This window comes from Prosopis cineraria, unplaced genomic scaffold (genome assembly GCF_029017545.1).
Source record: "Prosopis cineraria cultivar Desert tree isolate PC_DT_omini unplaced genomic scaffold, ASM2901754v1 PC8, whole genome shotgun sequence".
Taxonomy (NCBI): domain Eukaryota; kingdom Viridiplantae; phylum Streptophyta; class Magnoliopsida; order Fabales; family Fabaceae; genus Prosopis; species Prosopis cineraria.
This window is the reverse complement of record NW_026555339.1, coordinates 19,468,674-19,477,739: the sequence shown is the minus strand read 5'-3', so window position 1 is coordinate 19,477,739 and position 9,066 is coordinate 19,468,674.

Below are 9,066 nucleotides of genomic sequence, written 5' to 3'. Positions count from 1 at the left end.
TTTAGGGCCATAGTTCTAAATAGTTACAGCGTGGGTCATTTTGTTGCTAGAATGGTTCTCTTTCATGCTAGGTAGAATTGTGAGTTTTACTTTAATAGAACTAATCTGAGCAGAAGCTTAAAGAAATGATTGAAGAGGAGGAGGATGATGAAGAGGAGAATGCAATATAAAATTGTGGTTGAAGGCTATTGGTGGTGATAAATGGGAGTCACATTTTTGGCATTGGATGTGAGGCTCTTTCATTTATGGCACTTGTTCTATAAGAGCATCCCTTACTTTTCATTACATTACAGGAGCCCGTCAAGAATTTTGGAAGTTTGGAGTACTATATCAAGCAGAACTTCATATAAATACAAACTATACCAAACTAATTTGTAGCATACCAGCTTGATGTTAATTTCTTATCCAGTGTTCAAATCATGCTCTGCAATTTAGGGTCCTCCAAAACCCAAAATGCGTGTTACAAAATCCGATGGATGTATTTGAAGCTCGGTAAGATTTCCATTAATTCTATTTATAATTCCAGGAAAGGAGGCTAGAAGATTTTTTTCTTAAATTAAATTTATGCCCTAAGAGTTTATTGCTGCATTCACAAAAAGTTATCCGTATGCTTCTATGGTTTAGATTTTTTTTCCTTGGATTTTGGTGTCAGCTTTCAAAACCCCAACTTAGATCTCATGCAAGATTTTTTTTTTTTGGGGACCTATCGAGAGCTCTTTCCTTTCTTTTTTCCCCCTTCCTTTTTTTCATATATATATATTTTTTAAGTTAAACTTGATTAACTAAAGATGATATTTTTCCTTGTTTTAGATGCGTACAACGAAACCATTGAATGTTTTCTAGTTTGATTTATTTTAGTCATTAGGGTCAGGGCACCTGAAAACCCTGCTATTCCTCTTTGGGAAAAAATTATATTACCCTAAAGTCTCACCAATTGCTTAAATTATTCTACAATTCTAAGGTCCTTAGCTGTGAATAAGATCGCAAAAAGTTGGCCCATTTGCCCTTCTTCATCTTCCTGGTCCTCCTCCGATTCATCTCTTTTCGGCTGATTTTCTGTTTTCCGCGGCTGTGAATTTGTCTTCGCCTCCATGGCCTGAAGCTCCTGAGTGAGACTCTCCGCCTGGGTTTGCATTTTCTCGATGTAGGTTATGGAATCATCAATTATGTAGGCTCCGGTTATCTAAAACCAAAAAAAAAAAAAATCATCAGAATGTTTCAGAATCATAAATCAAAAACCAATTCCATAAAAGAAAAAAAAAATCATTGTAGAGAAGAAAGAATTAGGGCTTGGTTGTTGCGTTTGTTATGATTGGGACTGAGGATCACAGCATCAAGAATCTACTCCAGTGTTTCTCTTTCATCTTCCTCTCAGTCTTGAGCTTCTTGGATTTAATCTTGCGTCATCTTCATTTTCTTCATCATCATTATTATCATTATCTCCATATCTTCTCTTCTAGATCATGCTTGTTCTGATGCTACCTCCTTCGTTGTTAAGATCACAAAAATCATTATATATATATATATACATAAATCACAAAAATCATCGAAATTAGTACAGAACCCATTCTCTTACGCATATTCGCAATATGAGGAAAGGGGTTCGTGTTTCAGAAGGAGGTGACATGGCACAGCAGAAGGGCAAGACGGTAGAGTTGTCAGATATACTCAGTGCACCAGCCGTCAGCAGAAGTGGAAGCAGGTCATTTTGGTTGCAATGTTATTGACAGATAAGGACCGTGGGACTGCAGACTAATTTCAGCAATTGGTGGGACTGTAGGGTAATTACACTTGTTGTGAGGGACTTTGAAGTGATTCTCCTTATTTTAGGAAAAATTACATATAAGTTTTGTGTAGTAAGCTTATTTAGAATAAGTTTTCCAAAATTTAAAATTACAACCAGGTTTCAACCCTTGGGACCTGAATATAATTTAAAATTAAAATGTAAAGACAATAATGCATTTATTAAAAAATACATTATATTAATCAAATAATTTACAATAACTATCACTTTAACTTTTAGAATTGTAACTTCAACTTTTTTACATCAAATATTCAAACTTTTTAATTATTTGATATGTGAAATTATAGTTGTAAAAAGTTAAAATGATAGTTGTAAATTAGTGATGATATAGTTGTAAATAATTAGTATTAAATTTTATTATTAATAAATATTTGGTTTAACTATTAAATGTTGACATGATAGTTATAAATTACTGATAAAGTAATTGTGAATAATCAATGTTATACTTTTTAATATGTATGATTAGTTTAAGTATTAGATATGTGAGGATATTGTTGTAAAAAGTGAAGTGATAGTTGTAAATTAATGATGAAATAGTTATAAATTATTTGATTGATGTAATGTATTTTTATAGGGGCATTATTGTTTTTTAACTCTAATTTTAAATTATACTTAGGTTCTAAAAAATTTGACTGTGGATATTAAATTTTGTAAAACTTATTTGGAAATATGTTTATTCCACAGAATCTGTTCGTAAATTTTTTTTCTCATTTTTAACATAGCGTGTGTGTGAATGGCTTTATATATTTCTAATTAATAAGAAATTTTATGAATTTGGATCTAAAGAGTGATTTAAATTTACTTACTCAATGAGTAATTGATTACTCAATTATAGCTATTAAATTTTAATACATTTAAAAATTATCAAGATACATTGTTAAAAAAATTTAAAACAATTTTTATAATTAAAACACTCCTCACATAAATTATCTCCTCCACAAATTTGAGATTTGACATGTATTTTATGAGTATCATATGACAAAATATTTGGTTGCCATTTAATTAAATTGAATGGTTGTTATCATACCACATAAAGCATTTATTAAATAAATAGATCTATGCCACTTGTTAAATCTAAGTCCAATTTTTATACCTTGCATTATTTCTAATAGCTGGAATAATGATTAGTTTTTATTAAGGGTATATTTTTAAATGTTAGCCATGACTCATTATAGAATAAACTAATCATTGGTTCAAAAAATAGTAACAATTAATCATTACAAAAAGTAATTTTTTTTTTTCAGATTTTTAAACTTTATCGTACATGCGCTTAGTTCCGAAAGCAATGTAAATCATAAGCCTGAAAGAAAGGTTATAATTCTACAAAAACGAATATATGTATGCGTGCATAATATATTGTGGCGTATATATTAATAAACTGGTGAGGGAAGATGAAACACTACCAAAAAAAAAAAAATGGAGATGGCAATTAGAGATGGATTAATTGTCAACTCTAGATTATAAATCACACATACGATAAAATGTGGCCTTAGAAATAATAAATCACACATATAAAATCAAACTTAGTAGTAGAGTAGTGATTATTCGAACAATAGACATCAGACTGGATGTATATTGACATTGTAAAAAGGACGAGACCAAAGGCTGGATGCAACGGAAAAAGGAAAAATTTCAGATGGGGGCCCTTAACTAGAGATAATAAAAAAGAGGACCCCAAAATTTTGGAAATTTCACTTAAGGATCGATATGGAATTTTATTTAAATTTGTGATAAAAATGATAAAATTGCTCTCATTTAAATGGATAATATGAACAACTTATTCATTTACTTACAGAATGTTATTCATTTACTTACAGAATGTTGTTCATTCCTTACTTTACTTATTTATAGTTCTGCTTTCACTTGATTTTATTCTAAGGGTCATAAACAAGTGAGGTAGGCAAACAAATAACATTTCATAAGTAAATAAATAACATATATTATGGGAACAAACAAATCATTTTTATCATGAAACCAACACTTAGAATAAAATTAAGTGAAACTAAAGTTATAAACAAGTGAAGTAAGAAAACGAATACAATTTCATAAGTGAATAACATACAGAATGAACAAATTATTTATGTTGTTCATTTAAATGAGGGCAATTTTATCATTTCTGTCACAAATTTGAAAGAAATTCCACACAGGTTCTTTAGTAAAATTTTTAAAAACTCTGGGGCTCTCTTTTTCATTATCTTGGGTTAAGGGAGACATGAAACTTTCCCATGGAAAAATGGTACGAGTCCATTGTTATAGGGACCATTTTTTCACCCAAAATAAGTGTCACGCCCTAAAAATACGGGTGACTGGCACAGGATGTGAACTATTCATACATCCCGTAAGCTACAAATTCAAGGTTTATTTCATTTTACACTAACATTTTAATACTATTGATACTAATCATTATAATAATTGTTTCAACATTTTGTAAAACTTTTGAAAGAACTTCCTCTATAAATAAGATCTCCAAAAAAAAATTTTGTATCATAAAAATTTTCATTAAACATTATATCAATCAAAAATTCGGCTCCTTCCGGTCAGCAGACAAAATGTATAATAAATTAAGGACTCTAATTATAAGTTATGTAGAGCACCTAATCATATATCTCATGACATAATACATAAATTTTATATTTACATCAATAAGACATATTTACAGAACAAACCTCCATTATGTTCCGCAAACATCCATCATCAATAAGGAAGATGTACAGCGTGAATTACGCTATCTGAGATCAAAATAATTTTTCAGTGAATAACGTCCCAATAATAAATAATTTAATATGAATAAAAATAAAAGTTTGAAATAATCTTGTAAGTTAAAGAGACAACAATTTCCATAAAAAATGTATAAATTTTAAAATAAAATGGCTCTATAAAATTTTGAATAAAATCTTAAACCATTGAACGATGATAGCAAATGTTAATATCACTTGATTTTAAGAAGTCACATAAATGAAATAAATACTTGTAAATAAATTACTAAATAAAAATCAATGGGATATAAGATCACCAAATAATTAGATTCATAATTATAGGAACTTATCAGAATCATTAACAAATGTGGACACACAGTCCACGAGGGTAAATAATCCAACGCGGCTTATGCCATGAAGACAAACGTGGACACATAGTCCACAAGGATCAGCAACCTAACGCAGCCGAAGCCACAAAATAAACGTGGACACACAATCCATGAGGGTAATGCTAACTAAACGCGGCTCAAAGCCACGAAATCAAACGTGAGTACAATGCTCACGAATAACCATCCCTCCGTTCCACGTGCGTTGGCCATCGCACGGGGCTAGCACCTCCTACAAACACCCTACTAGCTAGGTGTACCATGGGGCGCCAAGGGCTAACAGAATTGCCGTTAGCAACCAATGTTCTGTATAAAGTCCCTTTTTAAAACCATTTTCAAACATGCGAGAAAATCATCACTTTCAAGATACAGTTCTCATTCTCAAAATCAAACTCGCATGAATACTTTTAAGCATTAAAACTTGCCAAAATAAAATTTTATATCCAATGCTCATGCTTGCATTTATCAAATAATAAAAAAAATTTCTAAGTTGAACTTGCATGAATCATTCTCTGTATCAATTCAATATTTGATAAAATAAAAATCTCATAATCAAAGTCCAAATTTGATTTAATTAATCAAATAACATTTTAAATTTAGTAAAGCTAATTTCTCCAAAATAAAGTAATGTCAATCAACAAATATCCAATAGTCGCATTAATGCTATTAAAATGATTTTCAAAAAATATAATACTTTAGTAAAGGAAATTTTGATTAAAAAAAATCAGTTGGAATGCTATCTATTTACCTGTAGTGCTTTCAAAGTTCGAAACTCACTTATTACCACTCCAATCGAGCTACCCTTCTCACAATCACCCTATAATAAATAATAGGATCTTAATGAACTTTACTTTTGAGCCAACAAGTCTCTCTTTAGAAGAATTCACTCAACTAGAATTAGTAATAAACTTTAAGTTTTAGTAACAAAATTTACATATAGAGGTTTCTTCTTAGACTTTCTAATCTTCTAACCTTTATCCAACAATTCATCAATAACCATACTATCCCAGGAATTTAACTAGTTACAAATGGATTCATAATCAATATATAAAATTCAAGTTTTCCCGAACACCATCATTTATATTGTGAAATTCCTCTAAATTACTTTAGCCATAGTAAAACATTTGACTGAGGTATGATCCTCTCTCAGACCTTTCAACAAACACCTATTATGTATTAATTCCTAATTTAATTAATTGAGATTCCTAACCCTTGCCCAATAATTTTCAATATCAACATTTAAATTTTTCATATTTTCTCATCAAGAATTAATTTAAAATCATAAAGTCCAAACCCACAACCGTCCTCCTCAAGCAATAGCCAACACAATAATGGAGTTATTTATCAAAAATTATCCTCTTTAATCCTGAATTTCATTTTGCCTGAATCCAATTTGCTCTCCCATTTATGCGTCAAGTAAGAACAATGAGAGCATATTAGTTTTCTTTCCCCCCTTTATCCAGGTAACCAATTCATCATACTTAGTTGTTATTACCATAAACCAACATCTATTCATCATAATAGATCATGGTTGAGTAATCAAACATGCTATAAAACACAACAGAAAAGGAAGATTTCTTTGAGCTTACCCCTCAAACAAACAGTAAAAAGAAGGAAGAAGCAAAACATAGACAGCACAGAACAACACGAACACAAAAAGACATGGAAGAATCCAGCAACCTCTGCTAGCAAAAGGTCTTTCGCTTCACACACACAGATGACGTACAGATGAAGAGCCCAGAATCCAACAACACTGACACCCACAGCAAGACCACTTGCTCTCGTCAGTGACGAAGGGGAGGAGAACGAAAAACGAAGGTTTGGATGATTGAAGCTCTCCTCTCTCCCTCTTGGTTGCCACTCACACACACCACCGACGTTGAAGACGATGAAGGAGGCCGACAACGGTGACCCCCGATATAGCTGCTCTCTGACTCTCTCTCCCTCTCTCTGTCGGTCTCCCGAAGAATCAAAGAAGGGGAAGATTTTTATCAGATTGAAGAAGGGTAATTTGATAATTTTCAAAGGCCAAAAAGAACAAAATAAAATCTCATTTTACCTCAGCCAAATTCAAACTTCAAACCTGTTGGAAGGATACTTGTTTAGCTGCCACTACAACAACTTTCCTTCTGGTCATAATAATTCCAAAAACTCTTATAATTAAAAATATAAACTTATATACTTAATTATTTTATTTTATTATTATTATTTTTGGGTTATTACAATAAGGATGGTAATTGTCACACCCCAGTTGTAAGGGTATGACTGGCACATAATATAAGATAACCTCACATTTTATAAGCCTTAATTAACCAAAAATTAAGCTAAATTACCAATATATAATTTTTATGTGTTTATAAGGTTTGTAAAGTTTTAAGTGTTTGTAGAAATTTCAGTAGAGCCTCCCCAATAATTTGGACCTCCCAAAATTCCTACGACAATGAAACCATCCAATCAATCCAGTAATGGAGATTAGCTCCACACCAGCAGATTACACATCACCAAGATAAAATTAGGACCTAATTATGGCATATGTAAAGCACTAACTATCATTATATATTATAATGAATATTTACATTAAAATAAATGATTGAAGCATTCTTCCATCGTCCAAAAAGCAATAAAGCCCCTCAATGATTAGCAAGAGGTGCATGGTCAATTATATTATTTGAGACTAAAGAAATTTCTAGTAAGTAATGTCTCAATCAAAATTATAGATAAAACACGTAAAAGTAGTGATTAATATAATTTGGTTTAAAATAAATCAATGGAATATTAAATCACATAAACAATCAATAAATGATAAAGTTACTCAATAATATAACTGTGAAATAAACCAATAATTTTGAAATTTTGATAGATTATCAAGAATCGTACAATAAAGTAAAAATATGCAAAAAAGAATTCGAATGATGATATAATCAAGAAAAATTTATAAACAACTAATATAAAACAATATATTTTTTAAATCCAATCTTGGAGGAAATTTACCATATAAAATCATATATAATTAAACAATAATTTATTTATTAGAATAAATTAAAAAATAATACTTCTCAAAATTTCACATTTTAGCGGGACTTAATCAAAAGATTAATAAGCGTGGATACACAGTCCACAGGAGTAAGTAACCAACAAGCGTGGATATATAGTTTACAAGGGTAAATCACCAACAAGCATAGGTTAAAGCCATGAAATAATCAAGCGCGGCTCAAAGCCACGAAACAAGCGCAGGCATATAGCCCATGAAACAAGCATAAGTATGATACTCACAAATATCCATCCCTCCATTCCATAGGGGTTGGCCTACGCATGGGGCTAGCACCTCCTACAAGCATCCTGCTAGCTAAGTGTACTATGGCACACCAAAGGCTAACGAAACTGCAGTTAGCATCCAGCATTCTGAACTCAGTCCCTCTAGTAAAAATTATCAAGTGTATAGGGAGTTGAAAAAAAATAACTCAATAATTTCATTTTCAAAGTATACATTTTAACTACTATCTTCCATTTCTAAACTCATTTTTATTTCCTCCTTGCACAAACTATTGTATTAAAAGTTTTCATATCAACATAGAGTTAAATAATTAATTTACTTTTTAAAAATTTGGACCATTTATTCTATATCAACTTTAACCAATTCTTATTCATAACATAAATCATTAAAATATAATTTACAAGAATGTTTACACAACTTATAAAAGAATAATATCAAAATTTAAATAAAGAAATTTTATAAACACTTTGCAAGAAATTATTTGGGACACTACCCACTTATCTAAGAGTTTTTTAATAATTTCTAAAGCTTATTCCCCTTCAACTTCTCACTTATATCTCGAATGTTTCCATAAAATTTCTAATAAATAAATCGTAATTCTAAAATCACTTATCAAAAAATTTCTAAGCACTTGGTGACATTCAAATTCAATCTAAAATAACATCATGGCCTAAAATATACAATAATAAATTCATTAATTTATCAAAAATTCAACTGAAGCAAGAGAAGACATTTCCATCCCTTTTGTACCTTCTTAAAGATTAATAAAGTGCCACAACCATCATTTAATTTAACACAATCTACTCTAGATACTTTAGGATCCCAATTTAACAATCAAAGCACTACTTACACATATTCCTTCAAAATTAGTAGTATGGAAATTGAACAACTTGCATTTTGCCAAGT